General features: G+C 34.8%; 1 protein-coding gene across 4 annotated transcripts in view; it reads right to left on the bottom strand.

Moving 5' to 3' along the window:
* Positions 1-27,690, bottom strand: part of TAFA2 (TAFA chemokine like family member 2) — a 594,521-nt gene that overhangs the window by 118,468 nt on the left and 448,363 nt on the right. The gene's annotated exons all lie outside the window — the stretch shown is intronic.

The following is a 27,690-nucleotide window of genomic DNA, read 5'->3' as shown; positions in this document are numbered from 1 at the left end:
GACGTGTCTCAATATATGCAAGCCAAGAACTGCCCTAATGTGGGGTCACTTGTTTCTGGTTTGAGGAGGTCATATGATCAAATTCAATTGCCACCAAATTTAGCTCATAAAGGCCATTTCAAGGAAAAGCTTTCTTGAAAAATATTCAAATTGAACCCCACTGCTCTTAAAAAATGTCAGGTGCAAATCCTTCTACAGTTCCATCTGACATTTGAAAGCACCACACAATTGAATGAATAAATCTGTAGGAGGAAATTGAAGGCCAATCTAAACCCTTAATACTTATGCAGTCTCTGGGGATTTTCACTTATAAGTAGTTCTGAGGAACCTCATACTAAGTTTAAATGAATTCAGTCTCTGATGAAGATCATAGATTTAGATAGGACCTTACAAGCTGACCCCTCCATTTGACAGATGAGGAAACTGGGATCCACTGAACTTATGTGGCTTTCTCAAAGTCATACAGGTAATAGGTAGGTGAATTTGAACCTATGCCTCTAACCCTAAATACAATATTCTTTCTACTATACCGAAGTGAATAAAATTTTTCAGTACTTGAAGTAAATTAGTCCTTCAAATTTGGGAAAATGCATTTAGAAATCCAAAAATCCTAACTGATTCTAACTGAACATCTAAATTATTAGGATCCCTGAATATCTGAGAAAATTCCAAGCACTTCACAGGCAACAAGAACGATGATAGAATCAAGATTCAAAATTATTTCAACAGACTGAAATATATTTAGCCCAAATCAACAAGATGAAATTTAACAGGACTAAATGTGAAATCCTATGCTTAAGTTTAAGATATCAATCAAAAAGCTCACATAGAAAAAATTATGGGGACAAGTTAATTGAATTCTGGAGATTTTTTTTAATTCAATGAGATTATGTGACTGATATAAAAGATATATAATCCTAGGTTATATGAATAGGACAATACCATACTGATCACAGTAAGGCATGGCCTCAATGTGGTTTTTGCTGATTATTTCTAGATTATTATGCTATGTGTTGTCAGTTAACAGGTTTTTGTTTTTTTTAATTAAGAGCCACTATGCTGAGCACACTGAGTTCATGTGAAGAAGGAAATTTAACGACTAGACTTGCATTTCCATAGAAGGGTTTTCTGGATAAGATCAATCTATATCTTTAAAAACCACAAGGAAGGGTTTAAGGAACTAAAAATATAATGTCTAAGAAAAGTCAGATTAGGGATCTTTCATGTTAAAGGTGACAAACTTATTTTAGGTTACTCTGGAGAGGGAAGATCTAGAATCACTTATTGAAAAGAATGAAGAGTAAAACCATTGTAACAATGAAATTCCAAGTATTTTTAGCTCTTTGACAGAGGGACTATTTCATTAAGAACTTGATTCTTTTTCACTGGAAATATTCACACTGAGGCTGAGTGATCATGTCTCAAGGGTGTTGTAGAACCTTGATTTGGGAGGATGATTGGACTAAATTACCTATTAAACCACTTTTATTTCTAAGATTCAATTGTGTGCTCATCTTTCATTTCAAAGAGGACCATTGGCATCACAGGGTGATGTTTTGACTTGCAGCAGAATGGCACAAAATCAATCGCCCTCATTCTCTTTTCTGAAGTCATCCAAGTCCAGTGGAAAGACAACATTCAGGAACACTGGTGATGGCCCCGGATGCAGTGATGACTTTGGCATCTTTGATATCTGACCAAGCTCCAAGTCCTCCACAATATCTACTTCAGCTCCCTCACGGCTTTAGAGCAAACTGTTCTCACTTAAGTTCAAATCCAGTCCTCTCTGTGGCTTCGGCAGGGCATTTAATATATTCCTGCCCTGGCCATCTCATCGGGAAAATGAGAAAATAATAGTGCCAAAGTCCCACGGTTTTTGTGAGGATCAAGTTAAATATTTCTGAAGTGCTTTGCAAACCTTAAAGTGCTATGTATATTTACATAAAACTGTGAGATTTACTAAAGTAGATAGTATGACAGAAGAATAAGAAACAGGTACAAAACAATAAGACATATAAGTATAACCCTGAAATATATCATTGTTCATTTAATAATCCCTGCACTTTTCCACTCTCATGTGGCACATGGAAAAAAACATGAATCTGCCTTCACATTTCAATCAATCAGTACCCAATCAGCAGCAAATAAGGCTTGACTTTAAGTTTTTGTCCTGGAGTGGCATATCTCCACTGAGAAGAATAATTTTAACTTTCTAAATGGTTTCTTGAAAAATTCTTAAGGCAGTTTTGTTAAGATTGAAACCTAGTCAAATTCCATTTCAGTGTCTTAGCCCTCAGTACTCTATTATACATATGGAAACTTTCTCTCCCCTGGTTTTTACTCATTGCAAGAGTTCATAATCAAGTTGAATTTTCATATTTTTAAATTTTTTTCCTCCAAAATATAGTCTACCAAGATTTTTAATCAAAAAGTTTAATGTGGGGCAGAGAGGTGGCTCACTACATTGAGAATCAGATGCAGACTAGCCTCAAATATATCGTAACTATGTGACCCTAGATAAGTCATTTAACCCCAATTGCCTACTCCTACCACTCTTTTGCCTTGGAACCAATATTTAGTATCAATTCTAAGACAGAAGATAAGGGTTCAAAAATAAATTAAAAAAAAGAAAAGCTTAATGTCATAATTATTTATATTACAAGAAAAGGTTATTTCTATACCAATAAGGTTTTAGAAACCTCCACCTGGATAATTCATCACCAAGTCAAACTTATCAGGTCGAAAAGCAAATTTGTAATTTTATCCAAATCTTTTCTCCCTACTTCTGTCTTTATGCCTGTAGCATCACTATGGTGCATGAGATTTAGCTGCATGTAATCTCCAGGTCTCTATTTTCATCAGTGTTACAATGGGACCTTCAAAAGCAAGACATGAGGAGGCAGCCTGTAGTTCAGTGGATAGAGAGCCAGACCCAGAGAAGGGAGGTCCTGGGTTCAAATTTGACCTCAGACACTTTGTTGTGTGACCCTGGGCAAGTCACTTACTCCCCATTGCTTAGCCCTTACCACTTGTACCACAAAGTATTGGTTCCAAGGCAGAAGGTAAGGGTTTAAAATTTTTTTTAAAAAGATAAAAGAAAAGCAAGATGTGAATATTACATTTAAGCAGACATTTTTGGCCAGAGTTCCCGAGTGTCCCTGACATTGTACTTGATGTCTCTTCCTAAAGGAAGCTTACCCCAAAGGGGAAGAAAGACAAGGGAGGAGGCAAGGTAACCATGCTCATGGTCTAGCCAGGACTGCATCCTGTACTCTCCATGAAGGGAACCAAGTGATTTCCATCACTTACAGAAACAAACTTGTGGAACTAAACATTTATTTAGTTCCCTGCCTGAATAGGACAAGATCTAATTAACCCTGGCCAGACCATTCCCATGGTTGCCTCACCTACTTCTGTATTTCAGAGTCCTGTGGTTCTTTTTCCTTTTTGAAGCACCTAAAATTTAATATCAGAGGATTTGTGAATGTCCATGCCACTTGACATAGTCATTTCCTGAATTTCATGTTCCCATGGCAATCCCATGGTGGAAGAATAAACTAGAGTTTGCATAAAAATTCAACTCAAGAAACATTTGTTAGGCACTCTGGTGGATTTCAGGATTATAATGGCAAAAACAAAATGGTCTCTGCTAGGTGTGAGGTGATACCTCAGAGTTGTTTTGATTTGCATTTCTCTGATTATAAGAGATTTAGAACATTTTTTCATGTGTTTATTAATAGTTTTGATTTCTTTAACTGAAAATTGCCTATTCATGTCCCTTGTCCATTTTTTAATTGGAGAATGACTTGATTTTTTGTACAACTGGTTTAGCTCTTTATAAATTTGAGTAATTAGACCTTTGTCAGAGGTTTTAGTAATGAAGATTGTTTCCCAATTTGTTGCTTCCCTTCTAATTTTGGATGCATTAGTTTTGTTTGTACAAAACCTTTTTAATTTGATGTAATCAAAATTATTGATTGTACATTTTGTGGTTTTTTCTAACTCTTGCTTGGTTTTAAAGTATTTCCTTTCCCAAAGAAAGTATACTATATATATTTTCCCACAAGTATACTATTCTGTGTTTGCCTAATTTGCTTATAGTTTCCTTCTTTATATTCAGGTCATTCACCCATTCTGAGTTCATCCTGGTGTAGGGTGTGGAATGTTGATCCAAACCTAATCTTTCCCATACTGTCTTCCAATTTTCCCAGCAGTTTTTTATCAAAAAGTGGGTTTTAATGAGTGCTGGAGATGTGGCAAAGTTGGGACATTACTTCATTGCTGGTGGAGTTATGAACTGATCCAACCATTCTGGAGGGCAATTTGGAACTATGCCCAAAGGGTGTTAAAGGACTGTCTTTCCTTTGATCCAGACATAGCACTGCTGGGTTTGTACCCTAAAGAGATGATAAGGAAAAAGACGTGTACAAGAGTATTCATAGCTGCATTCTTTGTGGTGGGAAAAAATTGGAAAATGAGGGGATGCCCTTCAATTGGGGAATGGCTGAACAAATTGTGGTATATGTTGGTGATGGAATACTATTGTGCTCAAAGGAATAATAAAGTGGAGGAATTCCATGGAGACTGGAACAACCTCCAGGAAGTGATGCAGTGAGAGGAGCAGAACCAGGAAAACATTGTACACAGAGACTAATATACTGTGGTACAATCGAACATAATGGACTTCTCCATTAGTGGCAATGCAATGACCCTGAACAGCTTGGAGAAACATAAGAGAAAAACCACTATCCACATTCAGAGGAAACACTATGGGAGTAGAAACACCAAAGAAAAACAACTGCTTGAACACATGGGTCGAGGGGATGTGGCTGTTGATGTAGACTCTAAATGAATATCCTATTGCAGACATCAACAACATGGTAATAGGTTCTGATCAAGGACACATGTAATATGCAATGAAATTGTGTGTCGGCTGTTGTAGGGGTGAGGGTTGGAGAGGGAGGGAAATAATGTGATTCTTGTAACCAAGGAATAATGTTCTAATTTGACTAAATAAACCTATCCAAATGGGAAAAAATAAAATACAATAAAATACAAAAAAAGTCTCAACCCTATTGAAATAATAATTATATTGTTTAATGGTTGAAAATGAAGAGTACAAGAATTCATGAATCCAGGTGGGAAGCACTGTCCTTTATCTAGTGATTGATCCAGCATAAAATTCCTCTTATGATGTTGTCTTCTGAGATAATTTAAGTAATGGTAATAAATTAATCTCATAATTGTATAGTGGCAGCTAATGTCTGACCAAAAATAATAATATCTACTTTGATTACCAACTGCATTCATTTGACTGGCTTGCAATTATTAAAAGATGTCTCTGAAATCAATTCCACTAACAAAGAAGATGTGTCATCATTGAGGACAGTCATAGATCTTACTTGGTTAGAATATCACAGAAGACTCTTCCTACTTTTACTCTTACTTCCTTCATCCATTCTTCATCTCTACATATTGTTACTCTTCCCTGTATATAGATTTTATCATATCTTTGCCTCAACTCAATACCATTCAATAGTTCACTCTTGCTTGCTGAATCAAGTTCAAACTCTCTAGTTTTGTATTTGAAATATTTTCAAAATTTGATATTGTCTTCCCTTTCTACCATTATTATATAGTATTTCCTTCTATATCTAAGATACTCAAGAATGGAGCCAATGGCTATTCTACAAACATGTTCTCTACTGTCTGGTCTCAGTCTTTGTTCACACAGTTTCTCTTCCCATTCGCGATCCTCTTCCCATTCATCTCTGCTTACTGAAATTCTACGCACATTATAAGACCTAGTTTATTTGTCATTCCCTCTGGGAGAATTTCCTTGACTCGAAAGTCAGTTATGTTCCTTTTCTTCTTGGACCTCATACCATTCAATTCACATTACTTTATATCATGGTTATTTGGGTAATCAAATTCTATTGAAAAGCAATTTTTTTTGTTTTAGATAGAAGACCAAATTAAAATCAAGAAGATATGAATTTCAGTCCTGACTCAGACATATTACAGCTACAGGACCTTGAGCAAGTCACTTAACCTCTCAGTGATTAAGAAAATTTACTGAGTCTAAACTAAAAAATAGCACCTAGGTGAGAGAATGAATAGAGCATAGTCAAGAAGATTTGAATTATAATTTGACCTCATAGATTTACTTGATGTGTGACCTTGGGTTTGTCTCAGGCTGCTCATTTATAAAATGAGCTAGAGATGGAAATGGCCAGCCAACCAAATCTAGTATCTTTGCCATGAAAGCCCCAAATAGAGTCATAAAGAGTTAGGCACAACTGAAATTATTAAAGAACAAAACACCTGAAAAGCAGATATTTCTAACTTTTTGTGTGTCATGGATCCCTTTGATAGGTTGTTAAAGTCAAATGAACCCCCTTCTTATAGTTATGTTTTCAAATGCATAAAATAAAATAGATAGGATTACAAATGAAATTCACTTTTATCAAATTATAGTTGATAAGGGTAGATAATAGATAACTGGATGATGATAGATAATGGAACCGAGATTAAGAAGACTTGGTTTGTTAGGTTTATTTAATAGAGGAACACCTCAACGGTTGGAGTTGTGGTCATAGAATTTGATATTTGTGATGAATCTTTAAGATAATATAATCATCTCAAGAAGCAGAGGTTTGAACACGAAATTTGGTGTCAGGAAGTCATCAGTCCAAACTGGCTTCAGTCATTTTCTAAAATGTCCACCCTGACAAGTGGAAATAAGGATAATATTAACACCTATCACCCATGGATACTATGAGGATCAAAAGATATAACGTATGGGAAAAGTTTTGAGGTTCTATTTGTGCTAGCTGTTATTATTTTCTGACTTCTGTATCTCTTCAGTTAGGCCATCAACCATATCACTTTTTTTTCTAACTATAGATACTCTCCCAAGTGAATTATTTGGATTCACCAGTAGTAATGTCTTCAAAACATCCTACCCTACATATCTCACTGAATTTTCTTGCTTGAGAATTTTGGGCATATGAAAATGACAGGAAAGTATCCTACAATTATTAACACATATGTAGTGTGCTTATACTTAGGTAGTGCAACTACACTTGGCATGTTCTTTGTCATGTTTACTGTAAAGATAATATGCCTCAATCTATTTTTCATCTATTTGGGCAAACAAATGGTAGTTCCATTTCCAGTGCTCTCCCTAAACTATGATATGGAAAATCTTGTTAGAAAGAAGCTAAAAAAATATAGTCACCATAATGGCATCCTTTCTAAGGTTATGTTAGAATTTCCAATCCTATAACAATTCCATGCTCATTTATGACTTGTTGGAGAACTCTCTGTTGTGCAGGAATTAGATTATAACCCCAAAATACATTCAGGTGGAAACAGTAGAGACAAAGGTGGTAAAGAAGTGTTCCCACAATATAGACATGTACTTGATTAGTCTTCTTAGTCTTATTTACGGAACTTGAAAATTATTTGCATTAAAATGAAGCTTTTAGTAAGTAATTAAATGAGTACTGAAATTATAACCTTCTGTGATGGCTTATTTAAGACAATACTGTGGATGGCATAGTAATATGCTGGTACCAGTAATTAGTTTCCCTCTTGAAGATACAAAGAGGTACATTTTAATAAATATTGAAAAAAAGGGTAAAAAGGCAAAATCCAAGTTACCACTTTAGTAAAATCAAACCACAGGGGCTAAACCTGAAAATTATTTGATATAAGGAACACCCAGGGGATGAAACTTTCTTCTAGTTGAGATTGATGTCTTGACTTATAATTTTAGAGAGTTTCCTGGAGTACTAAAAGGCTAAGTTGCTGGGAGCTATCAGGCCACAATGTCTTGACATAGTAACTCATGGAAGCCAGGAGGACAGAAAGTGAATCCTTGGCAGGATGCAATTGCCCACTCAGTCCCACTGTGTGATTTCTCTCAACAACCCTTACTAATGGAATTGATATGATTATTGTCCTCTCCCTATTCTCTGAAAAAGTAATATAAGAGCAAATTACTTTCACACTGTTCCCCCAAAATATCACCAAAAGACCAGATTCACAAAACCAAACCCAAAAGACCATCATGGGTTAACTTTTGCTTAGGTATATAATTCCCAGCCAAAGCTGTACCCACAAGCTATGCCCAGATATCCCCTACTCCCAGAGAAACAAATTCTCATAACCCAACACATCAATCACCATAGAGAAAGGTTGGAACAAAATGCTTGATACACCATGCCTCAATGACTTGATTTGCCAGCCGAAATGCTTTCTGGAAACTCCCCAAACAAACCCTGAAAAATGACTAGTACCTCTTTGATCCCTCCACTTGATTGTCGATTGTCTCTAGAATTTTGATTGATAATCTATGTTTCTTAAAGGTAATAAGTGATTTTCCTTGATTGTCTGTAAGCTCAAAGCTCCTCACAGGTTAATGAGAAAATTAAGCCACCTGTGACGAAATCATTTATCTTGTGTAAAACCTTTGTGTATCCTGTCAGAGTCAATAGTTACAATACAAGAATATAGAATGATCTCAGAATGTTAATCAAATGATTTGTTAAAAGTTAATGTATCAGTAATCCAATTATCTTTATTCAAACATGGATGCTGAATGATGTAGCTGTGTGCCAAGAAAATGGGTATAAAAATAAAGGCTAAACCTGGGCATGGTGAAGCAGCCATTTCATGCATAACTTTTGCCCCAGGCAGATACACACATACAGCTGCCTTCCATCTCTCATTTCCACCTAGTCGCTCCACCTGCCAAGCACTCACTGGAGCCATAGGCTTGGCCAGATCTGAGACCACAACACTAAGTTACCTTCTCAACATCTCAGGCAATCTGTATCAAAGGGAAGACTTGAATTGATGTCTTCTAGTTATCTATCTATTATACCATGATCTCTCCCATGGTAAAATTAAATATCAAAGTTTATTTACCAGAGGAATTATTTAAAACAACTTTGTTTTCTTTAGTACAGTTAATAACCTTTCTCCTACCTTCTAACTCTTGGCGGGAACACTTAAATTCCCATTAATTTATTTCTACATTCTTTTATCATTCTTTCCCACACATCTTGTTTGCCCACACTAGTCAACCTAACCCTCTTCTTCTTTCTCACTGACTTGATCTCTTTGACTCACTAATTTAGACCTCTCTTTGGATTTCTTTTATTCAGTGTATTGATATGTTTTTCATAACTCTATTTAGTTTTCATTTATGTGTAAATATACTTTTGCATGTACCTTCTGTGAACTAATTAGAATTAAAGAAAACATAAAATATGAAAGTTTTTTTTTTTAAGCAGGAGAAGAAAGAATTTAAGTATAATAAAAAGAAATGGTTTATAGGAAATTAAGACACTGAAACCAGACGTGGGCAGGAGAATTTAAATGCTACTTAAACATTTATCTAATTAAATTAGCTTTACTAATTCAACTCACATCATTCAAATAATCAAAATGCTGACAAAAATCATATGATTATCTCAATAGATGCAGAAAAAGCCTTTGACAAAATACAACACCCATTCCTAGTGAAAACACTAGAAAGTATAGGAATAGAAGGGCCTTTCCTAAAAATAATAAACAGAGTATATACTTAAAACCATCAGCAAAAATCATCTGCAATGGGGAAAAACTCAAAGCCTTCCCAATAAGATCAGGAGTCAAACAAGGATGCCCGTTATCACCTTTATTATTTAATATTGTACTAGAAACACTAGCAGTAGCAATTAGAGAAGAAAAAGAAATTGAAGGTATTAAAATTGGCAATGAGGAGACCAAGCTGTCACTCTTTGCGGATGATATAATTATTTACTTAAAGAATCCTAGGGAATCAACCAAAAAGCTAATCGAAATAATCAACAACTTTAGCAAAGTTGCAGGATACAAAATAAACCCACATAAATCATCAGCTTTTCTATATATCTCCAACCCAGTTCAGCAGCAAGAATTAGAAAGAGAAATTCCATTTAAAGTCACCCGAGACAATATAAAATACTTAGGAATCTATCTGCTGAGACAAATACAGGAACTATATGAACACAACTACAAAACACTCTCCACACAATTAAAACTAGATCTAAACAATTGGAAAAACATTGCTTGCTCATGGGTGGGAAGAGCTAACATAATAAAAATGACCATCCTACCCAAACTTATATATCTATTTAGTGCCATACCCATTGAACTCCCAAAAAACTATTTTACTGAATTACAGAAAATGATAACAAAGTTCATTTGGAAGAATAAAGGATCAAGGATATCCAGAGAAATAATGAAAAAAAAATACAAAGGAAGGTGGCCTTGCATTCCCAGATCTCAAACTATATTACAAAGCAGCGGTCATCAAAACAATTTGGTACTGGCTAAGAGACAGAAAGGAGGATCAGTGGAATAGACTTGGGGTAAATGACCTCAGTAAGACAGTCTTTGACAAACCCAAATACCCCAGCTTTTGGGACAAAAATCCAGTATTTGATAAAAACTGCTGGGAAAACTGGAAGACAGTGTGGGAGAGATTAGGTTTGGACCAACATCTCACCCTACACCAAGATAAACTCAGAATGGGCGAATGACTTGAATATAAAGAAGGAAACTATAAGTAAATTAGGTGAACATGGAATAGTATACATGTCATACCTTTAGGAAGGGAAAGATTTTAAAACCAAGCAAGACATAGAAAGAGTCACAAAATGCAAAATAAATAATTTTGAGTACATCAAATTAAAAAGGTTTTGTACAAACAAAACCAATGTAACTAAAATTAGAAGGAAAACAACAAATTGGGAAATGATCTTCATAACAAAAACCTCTGACAAAGGTCTAATTACTCAAATCTATAAGGAGCTAAACCAGTTGTACAAAAAATCAAGCCATTCTCCAATTGAAAAATGGGCAAGGGACATGAATAGGCAATTTTCAGTTAAAGAAATCAAGACTATTAATAAGCACATGAAAAAGTGTTCTAGATCTCTTATAATCAGAGAGATGCAAATCAAAACAACTCTGAGGTATCACCTCATAGCTAGCAGATTGGCTAACATGACAGCAATGGAAAGTAATGAATGCTGAAGGGGGTGTTGCAAAGTAGGAACATTAATGCATTGCTGGTATAGTTGTGGATTGATCCAACCATTTTGGAGGGCAATTTGGAACTCTGCCCAAAGGGCGATAAAAGACTGTCTGCCCTTTGATCTAGCTATAGAACTGCTGGGTTTGTGTCCCAAAGAGATAATAAGGAAAAAGACTTGTACAAGAATATTCATAGCTGCGCTCTTTGTGGTGGCCAAAAATTAGAAAATGAGAGGATGTCCTTCAATTGGGGAATGGCTGAACAAATTGTGGTATATGTTGGTGATGGAATACTATTGTGCTAAAAGGAATAATAAAGTGGAGGAATTCCATGAGAATTGGAATGATCTCCAGGAAGTGATGCAGATTGAGAGGAGCAGAACCAGGAGAACATTATACACAGAGACTGACACATTGTGGTACAAGAGAATGTAATGGACTTCTCCAGTAATGGCTTTACAATGTCCCTGAACCACCTGCAGTGATCTACAAGAAAGGAAAAAAAAAACTATCCTCAAGCAGAGGACAAAATGAGGGAGTAAAAACACCAAGGAAAAGCAACTGCTTGACTACAGAGGTTGAGGGGACATGATCGAGGAGAGATGCTAAATGAGTGCCCTAATGCAAATACCAACAACAAGGAAATGAGTTCAGAGCCAAGACACATGTGATACCCAGATGAATCTCGCATCAGCTAGGGAAGGAGTGGCGGGAGGTTGGAGGGGGAGGAAAAGAAAATGATCTGTTTTCAATGAACAATGTATGAAAATGACCAAATAAAATAATGTTTTAAAAACTAAAAAAAAAGAAAGAAATAAAGAAAAAAAATAAGAGAAAATCAATAGAATTTGAAAGAGAAACGATTAATCTGAAAATATGCATAAAATATGAAGACTTATGTCATATACCAGTGTTTTGGAATTCATAGTCAATACCAGGGTGTGTGATAGCAGTTTTGTTCATTTTGTCTTTAATTATTATCATTCTTATTAAATGGACAAATGTCAAGAACTAAGAACAAGGGAAGAAGACTAATTTAATTTCACAACATACATATTCCCTTACAAACTTTCTTTGAGTATATTATGTGTATTTTTTAAAAGCCTTACTTAAAGCTATTTTCTTCCTTCTTTGCTTTATTTCTATTTTTTCTTTTTCTTCTCTCTTTTTTTTCTCATTTCTTCTCCACTACCCCTTCTCTGCCTCACCCACTCCTTCTTTCTCAAAAAAGCCCACTTTTAAGCCATTTGGAATTCTGCCCAAAGAGATATAAATCAATGCATATCTGTATTACAAAGAAGTAAAAAAAAAGGTGGGGGGAGGGTGTGAATCTTAAAATTTCTCAGACTCTACCTTAGGACATTTGGTTAAGGTTATTCCCCATTTTAAACAATGAAGATACTTAGTCAGGAATGTATATGAGAACTTAACCTTACTCCACCCATACTTAGGCATAGTTTAGGGGAAGATAAAGTTGTAAAACTCCTTAGTGAACAATGTAGTTACTCAACTCATACTTATAGTGAGGCCAAAAGCCCTTAATCTAGGTCTATTTTTAGATCTAATACAAAAGGGTGCTAAGTACCTATGAAGGTCAAATTAATCACTAAAAGGTCAGGCAACTTGCAAGAGAACCTTAGCAAAGAGGTGGGAAATACTCAGAAGAGAAGGTGATAACAAGATGTGAATTAAGAATGGTCAGTCCTTTGGAAAACGTCTACTGTGATTGGTAGATGTGAGAACTTAGGGGAGGCGACATAGGAGAAAATTCTCTTTAAAAGGAGGTCAAAGGCCTCTGGATTGAGTTCAGTTTAGGAAGTTGAATTGGAGTCTCTTGGTGGCTGAACTTAGTTGAGCTCAGGATCTGAACTGGAGGGTCTCTGAACACTAGAGTTTTGCTTGGAAAAGATCTTGTGGTGAGTGATTAAAGAGTGATTAAAGACTGACTTGTTTTTTTCTCTCTTAAAAGAAAGGCCTAGGTCATAAGCCTAGACCCTATTTCCTCTTACTCTTTCTCTCTCCCTTTCCTTAATTCCTTAATTTGTATTAATTAAAATCTCCATAAAAAACCCAGCTGACTTGGGTATTTCATATTTGGGAATTTTTCCCATGGCAACCACTTTATTTTTAATATAAAATCAAGACACTAAAAATTTATCTTTGCAGTTTTGACAATTCAAAGTCTTAAACCCATATTTTCGCGGTCACAGTTTATGGCAACCACTACCACTCTTTTGTCTGTAACAAGGGGGAAGGATCAATTTCAGGAAAAATAACTGTAGGTGCTCTTTATTGTGGTGGCAAAGATATTAGAAAACTAAAGAGATTTGCATCAATTGGGGAATGACTGAACAAATTGTGGTGGTATATGATGGTGATGGAATACTATTGTGGTGTAAGGAATGATGAACAGGAAGATTTCAGAAAGAGCAGGAAAGATCTTCAAGGACTGATACAGAGGAAAATGAGCAGAACCAGGAAAGCATTGTACATGTAATAGCAATATTGTGGAATGATCAACTGTGATAGGCTCGACTACTGTCAGCAATACAATGATCCAGGACAATTCTGAGGGACTTGGGACAAAGAATACTATCCACCCCCAGTGAAAGAACTGTTAGAGTAGGAAAGCAGATAAAAGTATGCAATTTTTCACTTTTTTATTTGGGTTTATGTTTTGTGATTTTAGAGATTAATCACAAAAATGGACAAAATGGAAATATATTTTTAATAATACATGTATAACCCAGAAAAAATAGAGCTTGAATATCTTTTTTTAAAGCCTTCCTGTGTAACAAAGTAGTATGGTAAAAAACAAGCAAACACCAAATCCATATATTTTTCCTATCTAAAAATACATCTTATCTGGCACCTTTAGGCCAACACCTCTCTGCTAAGCATGATTCATGCTCAGTCTTCTGAAGATGGGTTTTGGTGATTACATTGATCATAGTTTTTAAGGTGTTTAAAGATTTTTTTTTTGGTATTGTGGTTATTATCTAAGTTGTTCTCTCAATTTTGCTCATTCCACTACTTCTTATTACTTCACACTGCCCTAACAGAATTCTCTGAATCTGTCTCTTTCATCATTCTTTAAACTGCAATAATATTCTTTTTTTGCATTTTGACTAGTTTTTATTAATCACTCTTCTTAAGAAGTCTTATTCATCCAATGAACATTTATTGATCATAAAATCTGCTACATTAGACTAGGAAAGAGATGAAAGGCAAGGTCTAGTTTTTATCTACTTTTTAAAAAAATTCTTACCTTCCATCTTAGAATTAATTCTGTGTATTGGTTCTAAGGCAAAAGAATGACAAGGGCTAAGCAATGGGGGTCAAGTGACTTGCCCAGAGTCACACAACTGTAAGTGTCTGAGGTCAGATTTGAAACTAGGACCTCCTGTCTCTAGGTCTGGTTCTCAACCCACTGAGCCACCTAGCTGCCCCCTCCACTAACTCTTGAATTAAATTAACATCTTAATGAGTCCTTCTTATCTCTCTCACCAACTATTCTACTTTTCTAATAAGCCCAGTGGATAGCATAAACTACCCAGTCCAGCTTTGATTGTCACTTAACCTCTCTGAGCTTTGGTTTGCTAAACTGTAAAATGTTGAGGTTGAATTAGATAGGGGTTCTTAAACTTATTTGTGTTATAGACTCCTTTGGCAGTCTGATAAAACCTACAGTCCACTTCTCAGAATAATGCTGTCAAACACACAATTTACATAGGATCACAAAGGAAAATAATTACATTAAAAGTTATTGAAATATTTTTTTACCAAAAGTTCAGATCCCAGATTAAAAATTCCTGGACAAGATTTCTGAAGTTGTTCCATGTCATTCTCTGAACCCTCTCTCACAACTCACCTCTTTTTATCTTCCTTCTTAATAAGAGCTCATGGCACTTGTATAGCACTCTATAAATATCTTACATATATGATCTCATCTTCACAAAAATCTTATGAGGGATTCATGCTATCCATATCTTGCAATGAAGAAAAAGTGGCTCAGAGAGGTTAAATTACTTGTCCAAGGTCGCAAGGACTGAAATCTAGGTATTTTGACTCCTAATTCATTTCACCAATCATTATTATTAAGATAACTCACATTTATACAATATAGGTGTGTATATATGTGTGTGTGTGTGTGTGTGTGTTATATTTATACATACATATATTTTTCAAGGTTTACAAATCATTTTCCTCACAACAACCCTGTGAGGTAAGTAGTACAAGTGTAATTACACCAAAATTTTATTGATGAAGAAATTGAGAGATAATAAGTAACTCAGCAACTAGGTGATGGAGCGAAGAATCAAACCTAAGTATGACGACTCCCCATCTTGTGCTCTTTCCACTCCACTACAGTGTCTCATTCATGCTGTTCCTCTCTTCTTTGAATGCCTGGTCTTTCTTCTTTGCAAGGCTTTCACATAACACAATTTGGTTTCAGTCTCTTCCGTTATTTCAGCAAACTTCCCTGAGCAGCTGTGCAATAATATTCTGATTACATTCCTACAACACAATTTGTCCAGTGCTCGATTGATAGATACTCAATTTGTTGCCAGTCCTTTGCTACAAGAAAGAATGTTGTTATAGACATTTGTGTTTATTGTCCTTTTCTCTTTTCTTTGATTTATCTCTTTGGGGTATATATATCTAGAAAGAGATTGCTGATTTGAAAGTTATTCAAAATTCACTTAACTTAGGGAGTTAGTTTTAAACTGATTTCAAAAATATTTGAACTGATTCGTACCTCCACTGACAAAATATTACTGGGCCACTTTTTTTTCATTATTTCCACTTGGATTCTTGATCTTTGTTTCTCTATATTGATTTAAAAATATTTTACTGCTTGAATACATGGATCGAAGGGATCTGGTTGGGGATGTAGACTTTGATGTAGAACATCCTAGTGCAAACATCAACAACATGGAAATAGGTTCTGATCAAGGACACAAGTAATACCCAATGAAATTGCTGTAATTCAACTATTTCAAATGGAAAAAAAATAATAATTAAATAAAAATAATTTAAAAAATAAAATTGGACTGCAACTAAAAATAAAAATAAATAAAAATATTTTATAACAACTCTAGAAAATAACACTTGATTGGTATTACTCTAAATTTGAAAACTAATTTTGGTATCATTGCAATTTTTATTATATTGGCATGGCGCAAACATAATCAATTCCATTATTTTTCTCTATGTCTGTAAATAATTATTTGTACTCATAGTCATATAATTTCTGTCTGTGTCATGGTAGACAGACTTTCTATTATTTTATAAATTTTGTAGATATTTCAAAATAATTTCTTTTTTATCCTTTCCTTCAGGGTTTTATTAGTATAATAAAAGGTATTTCTGTGAGACTTATACAAAAGCTAGGGCAAAACAAACATGTAAAGGAAAAGGGGAAAGCCTTCAGATGCAAAATAGATAATTTCCAGAAAAGATAAGACAGAAGAATAATTCAAGTGCCTATGAAGAAAACAAAGAACTTGCATAGATTATATTTGCATCTTTGTCCCTAATAATCCTTATGCAACAGAGCCATTCCAACTAAGGAGTAAAGGAGGTGAACCAAACTAAATTGGAACTAATTACTTCAAAGCAAATTGCTACAAGTTACTGAAGAATGGTTAAAGAGAAGAAGCTGTAGTTGTTCCTCTATAGTTTCTGAAGAGGATCAAGGACATCATGGGGTTTGTCTTGACTTTTGTGTATAAGTTGGTTTTTTAGCCAAGCAGAGTTGCACAGTCATCAGTCCCACTCTATCTCCCCAAATCATCAAAGTCCAGTAGCAAGACAAAAAGAGTGAACTGGCAAAGGTCTTGGATCTAATGGATGATCTTGTCATTTCTGATGTCTGACCAAGCTCTAAGTCCTCCATAGTGCCTGCTTCAGTCACCTTCATGGCAAAATGTTCTTATTTGCCCATTACAGTGGAGGGAATCTTCATATACTTGGGGCAGACTTCCCCCTGCACTCCGTTTTCTCCCAACTCCTTCCTAAAGAGAGCAAACATCCTCAGAGCAGAGCTCTGGGGTGTCACGGAAGAGGCTTCCTCCAATTCTAACAGTCACTTCCCTGTTTAAAAGAGTTCTACAGTACTCCAGCTAAAAAGAGTATAATTAAGCTCCAGCTGAAGCTAGCTGCTGCTGAATAGGGGAAAGCTTTCCATTCCCATCAAAGAGCAAACCCAAAGAAGCTAGTGAATCAACCCATCCAGCATAGATGCTGGAGCATTATAATAGCCCAGCTGCTCAACCACCTGCCCAATGGAGCATGGTAGCAGTTACCTAGCAGCACAGTGCCCTGCCCACAACTGTCTGACAGACACTATCTAGCAGCAGCTGACCATGGTAGAAAGCCAGCACAGTCATTAAGTAATCTGTCTGACCCAGCCCAGAAACAGATTGGCCCATCCAGCTGAGACATCAGGTATGCCCAGCCATTGGTTCTGTGAAGAGCTAGCTGAAAAAAGAGAAACCCATCCATCACTGATACCACACAATAATACAAATGTCAAAGAACACCTTTTGAAGAGAGAAAGCACACTGAGGCTTTGAAATTCCAGAATTTTGAGTTGTTACATATTCATATGGCTTACTATAAGTTCATATCCATGATTTCATGCACAGACTGGGTACATTTGTGAAAGGGAGTGCCTCTGGTATAGGGGGGAAATCAGGGCTCTGCTTATAAATGTTTACTAGCTAGTTCTCTAGTTCACCTTTAAGTTGAATTTAAATTATATTTTTTTCTATCACTTTTCTTAACTGTAGAAATCAATATAATAATAAATCAAGCTCTGATTTGTACCATTGATAATTTCCAAAGTACAAATGTTCACTCGAAAAAAATTTAACAATCGGCTCTCCAAAACTTGGAGATGACTTGCAAATCAGGGGAGAAAATGCTTGGAGTTCCATATTTCAAAAGGTGAACAATAAAACCTTAAAACTAAGTATATCATAACCCCAAAGGTTGAGTATAATGCTAAAGTAAAACAAGATTTTCAATTGAATGGATAGAGAACTTTGTATCATTTCAAAGAGCAAAGTTGAAAATAAACTTTGAAATGAAAGTATGTTTTAAGAGAAACATAGGAAAGTAAATAATTTGAGCAAAACAGAAGTTTATAATAAAAAGCAAATCACTCTCTAATAATGAAGTTTGTTTTACTTTTGACTATTTATTCCCCCAACTGTGCCCTCCCTTTAGGAGCTTGCTTTTATTCCCTCTCCCATTCTTTAATGAAAACAATGGATTTCTCTACCAAAGATTTTGTTTGTGTAAATTTAATCATGATTTGTTTATTATAGGTAAGAATGAAGCTTACAGAATTTCCCCACCCATTACTCTACTCTAATTGGCACACTTCAATTATGTAAAATGGTGAGTTCTTCTCCTTTCTTCTCTTGTATATTTCTCCCCCTTTTCTTTCCTCTTAAAATAGAAAAAAAAAATGAAATTTTTAATTCCCTGTTACCTTTACAAACAGTGGGATTCTGAAAAGACACTAATATCTTCCCCCACTGTTAAACTGTAAATTTTTTATTATGCTTTCATCCTCTTAAAATAGTTGCTGTCAAGTCGTATATTTTTCCAATTGTTCTTCTTTGGTACTTGAATTTTTGTTTTCTTTTGTTTCTAGATGCTTGTAGTATAATTTATCTGACTTGAAAATTCTAGACTTTTACTCTGATACCCCCAAATGTTTTCAGGGTGAGAATTTTTTTGCAGATTGATTAGTGGATTTTCACTTTATCCTATGCTTCCAATAGAGGTTTTCTTAAAAGTATGGTATCCACAATTTTTGTTTTGTTTTGTTATGTTAAGAATTATGATTCTTATATTATCTTCCAAATTTGTGTTAGGTCATTGTTTTCCTTCTTTTGTTATCTTTAAATTTAGTTCTGTGTTGTCTCATGAAGCCAATGAGCTATGTTTGTTCCATTGTTTTTCAGTGTGTTCACAATGTAGGAAAAGTTTCCTACTTTGGGCTCCATTTATTCTTCTCTCATTTTTCCTTCTCTAATTTCATTTATAATTCTTAATTTCTTCCATCTTTTCTTGCAGTTTGCGTGAGCCAAGCCATTTTGTTTTTCACTAATGTTATACTTGTACTTATTGTGGAGTTTCTTTTCTTTTGGGTTAATCTTGTGGGCTTCTCATATCCCATAGTATTTCTTCATTGTGTTTGATGTTTTCTATTTATTCATTTTTTCCAGTGTCAGTTCCTGGATTATGGCTTTATGGATTATGGCCATCACGGCCAAGTTCCAATACTTTTGGATAGCTAAGTAGGTCCTGTTTTATGCTATTTCCCTTTTGGATGAAGAGCCTGATACATCCAACATACAAATACCCACAGCCAGGAATCCCAAATTACTGTTTCCTATTGGTCCAATATAAGCACTAGCTGTAGCCCATCTTTGTCTCCTTTTCTCTGCACAATGCTCAACCAGTAGTTGTCTACTACTGTAACACTGATTGACCCTAGTTGGATTTCAAAGATTGTTCTAGTCTCAGAAGGTACCATGGTGCAGGGTACCAGAAGCTGAGTTAGCCCTACCTCCTTCATGTCTCTCAGTGGCTCAAAGGGCACACAGGTTGCTACTGTCTCCCTGAACAATGACCTATGAAGGCAAGATATGCCTTAAGTTCTCTTCTTAGAGACCAGGTATGTGATCTGGCTTCAAACAAAGTTACCAGAGGCTTTGCTGGCTTCTCTGGCACCAAATCTCGCCCAGCCCTGGCAAACATTAGACACATTTAATGGAACTTGTGTCAGCTTTCCAGGAAGGATTTCCCTCCCATAATTCACAGCTTTTAGAGCCATTTACTGGATGGTATATATTCGAGCTTCCTTGGAATAAGCTCCCTACCAGCTTGTACTGGTTTCTGGCTTTCTCTTTTGTAGTTCTGGACTAGATAGAGAACTTACTTATCTTTCTCTTTTGTTCTGTCCATTATTGATCCAACGGGTGGTCATTTCAGATATTTGTTAGGTAATGTGTATGTTGGGTATGATGGGGTATGTATAGAAGCCCTGAGATCCTCTAAAGCTTTGCATTGTTCTATGAACTGAAAGAATGATTTTGACAGAATGATTCCCATCTAAGGGTTTGGGGGTTGGTTTGTTTTTTTATAAAAGAAATCCTCTTCCAAAATAATTAAAGTATTTTTATACAGACAGTGCTTTTTAAAATTTTTCAAAGTACTGTCATAAGATCTTAAAGTCAATTAAAGGTTCAGATCCCCAAGTTCTTATTCATATAGCATTAACCCCCCTCAAAAAAGTAGGGTAGAAAAAGGAGTCCTAGTGCTATTTTGTTCTTTCTTCTTTAAAGGTCCCATGCATCAGAGTTATTGATTTCAACCTCTCCCTTTAACTCTGACACAAACACACAACCAGAGAAGTGGTGCTTCTTAATTTTCTCTTAATATTCATCAGCAAAATATACTTGTTAATATTACTTAATATTTAATAACATATCTTTTCAAAATTTGACTATGGATACTTTCATAACTCCCCCAAAATTTTGTTCTTATTTTTATTGAATTAAGATTCATTCACCAAAGGGATGGCTTTTTTTCAGTCTTATCAACACATAAAACTATCCATTAAGGTACTTTTTAACTTCACCACTAGAGGGAGGACTCACATTAATGAAATCATGTCTCTTAAAAGTGAAAGTCATGTTAAATATGAATGGTCCCTCTGAACCCAAAGTGTGAAGGACCAAACCTATTAAAAAGGCTAACATAAGTTCATTTCTCTCTGTCAGCCTCTAAACTTTAAGTTTCTCACACAGGACATTCCCTCTTGCATTTCTCCACATTTGTTTCAACTAGCCCTCAGTCTGGAATGAAAATTCCCTTCTCTCTTCAACCTCTTAGAATCCTTTATTTCCTTCAAAACTCTACTCAAGCACCATCTTTTACCCCAAGCCTTCCCTGATCCTACTGGCTGGAAAAACCTTTCACTAAAAATATTTACCTTGTAGGGGGGCAGCTAAATGGCTCAGTGAATAAAGAATCAAGATTAGAAGTCCTGAGTTCAAATATGAACTCAGACATTTCTTATTTATGCAACCCTGGGCAAGTCACTTAATTCCCATTGCCTAGCCCTTCCCACTCTTCTGTCTTGGAACTAACACACAATATTGATGCTAAGACAGAAGATAATTTTTTTTACTTTGTTTTTTGGTATTTACTTATTTATGCTTCTCTCTTCCATTACAGAATGTTAGCTCCTCAAAGAAAAGAACTGATTCATTTTTCTCTTTGGATCCCCAGCAGTTAATACAGTCATTGGGAGATAGTAAATGGTTGATAAATGCATGGTACTTGATTGATTGACCCCAGGAAGGGAAGAACCAGTCATCAACACATTGAAAGACAGTTAAAGAATTCTCAGTGTCAATACCTAAAGTAGCTTCCCTGAAAGGAAACCCTCAGATCTGGATTTTACACATCTGTCTTGGCCAAAGCTCATTTATAGACAAGTAGAGTTTAAGACTTCAATGAATTGGCCACAAATACCTGACGTAGTGATTGCTTGTTACAACTGAGGAATAGGAGGGTAGGAAACAAACAACTGCATCCAGAGTCATTGGAAAAAAGCAAGCATCATTGACTTTTGCAAATTGATTTAAGTAAATCAATATATGAAAAACAAATTGACAAAGTACTTAACTAGGGGACAGCTAAGTAGTACAGTGGATAGAACAATAATTTATACAACCTCAAACCCTTACTAGCTGTGTGACCTTAGACAAGTCTCTTAAATTATTTTTTGCCTCCATTTCCTCAACTGTAAAATAAGGATAATAATAGGGGGCAGCTGGGTTGCTCAGTGGATTGAGAGCTAGGTCTAGAGATGGGAGGTCCTAGGTTCAAATCTGGCCTCAGACACTTCCCAGTTGTATGACCCTGTGCAAGTCACTTGACCCCCATTGCCTAGCCCTTACCACTCTTCTGCCTTGGAGCCAATATACAGTATTGACTCCAAGACAGAAGGTAAGGGTTTTAAAAGAAAATAAATAAAAATAAAATAAAATAAAATGAGGATAATAATAGCAGGTACTTCCCAGGGTTATTGTGAGAATGAGATAATAAGTATTATTATATAAATTATATAACTTATATTACATCATTACATTATATATAATATAAGATATAATATATATTAATAAATATATTAAAACATAAAAATAATACTAAGAATAAAATATATAATTACAAAATGCTTAGCAGAATGCCTGCCATATACTGTCTATAAATTCTAGCTACTATTACAAAAGGAATCTTGGTCTAACAAAAAAAATTGCCACCATAAGTCTTCAAATAAAAGATGTGGCTGATGTTTTAAAACTTTAATTATGAGTTGTGGGAGGAATGGGGGTAGTAGTAAGGTGGCTCAATGGACTGAGAGCCAGTCCTAGAGACAGGAGGACCTGGTTTCAAATGTAGCCTCAGATACTTCCTAGCTTGTATAACCCTGGTCAAGTCACTTAGCCCCTATTATCTAGCCCTATTAATTCTTGACTGGCCATAGTATTGATTCTAAGGTAGTAAAGGATTTTGTTTAATACTAGATCTATAAGTAATGGAATGAATGCAGTCATAGAAAACAGAATGGAATCACTGAGGAATTAAAATTCTAGAGTGTCTATGCTCTTATCAAGTAAGGATATCTCTTTGAATCAAGGGGGGACATTAATAGTTGAGAAAGCAAATAAGCATGTTATTCATCCTTCATTTGGAAGAAGACCACTGATTTCATGGGGTGATGCCTGGACTTGTGGGAGAGTTGGATTTACATGAGGCAGAGTCACAAAAAGTCATCAGATTCACTCTCTCTTCCAGAGTCTTCCAAGTCCAATGGCAAGTTAACAGTCAGGATGACTGTCAATGGTTCAGCATGCAGTGGATGACTTTATCTTGCAGTGTCTTTGATGCCTGATCAAGCTCTAATCGCCACTGCTTCATTTACCTTCATCGCCATTGAAAGAAACTGTTCTTCCAGAAGAAGAATTGTTGGCATCATCTTTCACATCAGTGTATTTATGATTGTATTGTGGGTTCGGTTATGTATGAGTTTGCTCTTATAACAATGACTGATATGGAAGTATTTTGCATGACAAAAATTGAAAAAGAAAAGAAAAAAATTTAAATGAGAAAGAAAAAAGAAAAAAAGAAAGAAGTTGTTCTCATCTACCCATTCCATAGAAAAGAAGAGTAAATAAAAGATATGTGGCATGTTTTGAGACTTTTGAGTACTGAAATAGGCTGAGAGGGTAAAAGAGGGAGTAAGGAGATAGGGAAACAAGTCTAACTTATCCTATAAGTAAACATGGAAAGCTTGCTGGATCCAAATTTATAGAAATGGGGGCCTATTTCCATGGCCTTAACTGGACTCCAAAAAACTTTTACAAAGCTAAGGGATTTATTCTTCCATAGATTGCTATGAGTTTATGGGCAAAACAAATAAGAGGTAACATTTCATTTTGTTCGTGGTCTGAATTTCTGATTTAATTCAACACTCCAGAACTAGTTTCTAGATTTTAATGTATGCTAGAGGTTCAATTAACAAGTTAATCTTAATAATGTATAATAATTAATTAGCACTAATTAATATTTCATACTTAATATATTGGAGTGTCTAACATTTATAAGACTGGCCAGTAGGCAATTTACTAATTTGCATATATGGCTATACTTTTTCGAGCAAGCAATGTCAATTCCATTAAATTCATAAAGTTAGGATGATATTTACAGTTATAATAGTCCTAAATAGCAAACATGCCCATATTGGGATAGGTAACTTTCTACCTAGAGATAGAGAGATGTATGTATATCTATATGTATATATTTAATATATTGGTATGTAGATATTTCCACATAGAAATATAGATATGACATTGTATAAACATATGTTTATGAGAAATGTATGTGCAAACACATATCTGTAAGTTGTCAAGGTCCAACCAACCCAAAAGATGCATTATGAAATGAATTATAGTTGTCTCAGTTTGGTTGTCTCTGTCATAACTCTACCTCAATTCAATTGAAGTCATACTTCATTTTGCTTTTCCTGAACACAAAAATTCCAAGTTAGGGTTTTGAGTTTGCTCTTTATATTTACATCTTGTTTAATTTTTCTTTATAATCTCATTGCAAGTTCTTAAAAATCAGAGCAGGATAGGGGGAATTCTGCATGTCTGACTTATCTCAATATTTATCCTTAGTTCCAGAGTCTTCCAAACCAGGTACTAGTTCCCACAATGATAATGTGTCTGAGCAAATCATTTCACCATTAGACTAGGAACTCCTCAAAGGCAGGGATTTGTCTTTTACCTTTCTTTGTATCTCCAGTGTTTAGCATACTGCCAGACAGATAACAAGTGCTCAATAATGTTTAGTGACTGACCCAATCACTGCTCTCTCTGCCTCATTTTCCTTATTTGTCAAGTGAGAAGTTTGTAAGAGATGACTTCTAAAGTCCCTTACTGTGCTAAAGCTATAAAACAATGATAATCTTTAAGGTTCCATCAACTTCCCAAATTAGATGATTCTATTTAACTTCAAAGAAGAGGATGAAGTGAAATGGCTCTCCTATATGATGATGCCAATGATTACTAAGAAATGTGAGAGTAAATAAAATTATCTTTTTCTTTCTCCTTTCAGAGGTTTCTCTCCAGCTCTACCATATTGCTCACATAACCACAGATACACCTTTGCATATACAAAGAAATTTCAGATATGAGCTGGGAAATGGAGAGCTCATGATTCTCGACTGAATCATTATTATACCTGGAAGTCTCTTTATTTCACAAAAAGAGAAGATTGCTCTTAGTGTGACTAACAAATTGATTTTCTTTTTCAAGAACTCTCTTTCAAAAAATACCCAAACACCATACTATTTATAGACACATGATCAATGAAAATGTCTACTATAACAATAAGATTGGTTTCAGACCAATCATTATTTAGAATTAGTCTCTCATATCTGATCACAATTGCAGATAATAGGTGCAGTTACTCTTTGGACTTGAACAACTGCTTTGGAAAAGTAGATGTGTTCATCACTAAAGGTATCAATTAAGTATTCAATTTATTGTCATTTAGCCTCCAACACTACATCTTGTTTATAATTTTATTTTTATAACATTTATAGAAATCTTATAACTCTAGATAATGAATTTTAAAATTACTTCCTATTATACAAACCTCGCAATGCATTAGTGTTACAAATAAAACATCCACAAAATGAAAAAAATCAAATATTAGAGGACACAACAAATTTTCACTTCTCAGTCTGATACTGATATGTATCACTGGAGGGAAAAAGAGCTACTGAAAGGTTAGGTGACTTAAAAATCTAAGTGGCAAGTGTTATAAGGTCAGAAATAATAGTCTGGTCTCTTACTTCACCATCATTATTATTAATGTTACTACTACCACCACTACCTCTACTACTACTACTAATAATAATAATAATAATAAACAGAAATAGATTTAATTGGTTTAGGAAACTCTCTATCAAAGCAGATCAACCCCTTCTCTTACTTTTAGAGTCAAAGTGTTTAATTTAGACTTAGAATCTGTAATTTAAGAGTTTTAGAGAATAGCCTAAAGCATTGAGGAGTTAAATGACCTCCCCAAGGTTCCATTGCCAGTAAGTATTAAAAAGTGGGACCTAAGCACAATTCTATATCTTCAATTCCTTATTTCATCTATTAAAAACACATTTGTGATCATATATTATAAGATAGGCTTGAGAAAGATCAAAGGAAAGTGAAATTGATTAAAAGATATTCTTCTTCCCTTCATTCACATCATTATGGGTTATTATTTCTTCATTAATGAGCATCTAACAGAATGAAGTATTAAGATCCCCAATGTTTGTGTTTCTAAGATAAAAGCTATATTTGATTATCAGTTTATTACTTTCTGAATCAAGAAGACAAGCTTTGTTCCTTGGAGTTGCCTATCCTGAAGCCAAAAAATCTACAGTCTCTACAGTTTTAAAATATTTTCTCAATAACTCTGAGTCAAGAATACAAATGAAAACACACAATAGATAATGGGGTACCTTTATATTTTTCACTAACCTTTCAATGCCCAGAATAGAATCAGATTTCCTAGAAATGAAATTAAGTGAAGGTTACTGTTTTACCATATTAATTTTAGTGGCCCACAGTCTGAATTATAAACCATTAGAGAATCATTTATAATGTATTTAAGTGTGTGTGCACATGCAGGCACACATGCATGCTCTTTCATTCTATCCTTCAACTTGTCACAGTGGGAGAAGGACTTTCCATTAAAATGTTTAGTCTATTGAGTTTTAACATGGAAACACTTCTAATATTTTCTCCACAAAATTTACGTTTAGGGTGTCACAAGAGGTATTAAATGTCACAGGCATGGATTAATAAATGACTTCCTCCTTATAAAATTGCTCCAGCTTCATTTGACCTTATCTTTTGACAAGAACATTTGCTGAGAAAATCCAATTTGAGACTGCCTCTACTAATGCTGAGACTACCAGTCTCCTAGACAGTACTTTCTTTTGAGAACTGTTTCTCTTGGTAAAATTGCTCATAAATATAGAAGTTTATTGAGTTTAATCCATTTCTTATATTTTAATGAAACAACTTCCAATGGACTCTAGCCAATTAAAATTAGTTTTCTCATTTCCTTGTAGCATATTTTTAATTAGTAGTTATTTTTAGCCTTCACTTTAGAAAAAAAGTTTTCATCAATTCAAAATTTATAGTACTTATCCTTATAAGATGTACTTTGGTTGGAGATCAGAAAAGGATCTGACAGGAAACGAGGAGTGCTAAACTTTCATGCTCTTAAAAAAAAGGTGATTTTCAGTATCTAAAACAGTGAAATTGAGTCTTTGGAGGGGGAACTGACATAAGGACTCCTTAGCTTATCCAAATGAGGTACTTAAATTTGTGTATAAATATGCTGCTCACTATATTGTGATCCTCCTCTTGGTAACAACTTCCCCTCAGGTATATTCTAAGAAATCTCAGGCTATAATATCTGTAAAGCTAATGTCTATATCTCCAAAGATGTAGGTAATAGAGTCCCAGCTCTATACATGTACTCAAGGTAATTTATCATGTTCTTCTGGAGAACCTTTATTCAACCACTCAGATAACATATATGTGTGTATATATATATTTACTTATAATAATAATCAGATAACAGATACAAAGGAATCACAAATGTAAAATAAGCAAATATAAAAAAGTGTATAAAGGGAGCCTAACCATAAATCACCAAAGTAGTTTTTCCTCCTCTTTGACAAGTCAGATTTTCTATAAAGGTTCTAATTTTCTCCATATTTAGTGCCACCCTTAGATTCTTCTTGGAAAAAAATAGAACTTGGGATTATCAACAGGGCAATTCTTATTCTGGTTCTACTTCTTTACCATTCAGGTAAATGTAGGTGTCACAACTTTTTTGCCTAGTTCTAAAATGATATTTTTCCATCAAATAGACTTAGTCATTCATTGTTTTAATGCATCTAAATGTCCCTTTTTATTGAACCAACTATTTTATTAATCTATTCCACTGTCC

This window comes from Monodelphis domestica, chromosome 5, assembly GCF_027887165.1.
Source record: "Monodelphis domestica isolate mMonDom1 chromosome 5, mMonDom1.pri, whole genome shotgun sequence".
Lineage (NCBI taxonomy): Eukaryota > Metazoa > Chordata > Mammalia > Didelphimorphia > Didelphidae > Monodelphis > Monodelphis domestica.
This window is presented reverse-complemented; position numbering and strand designations above follow the sequence as displayed.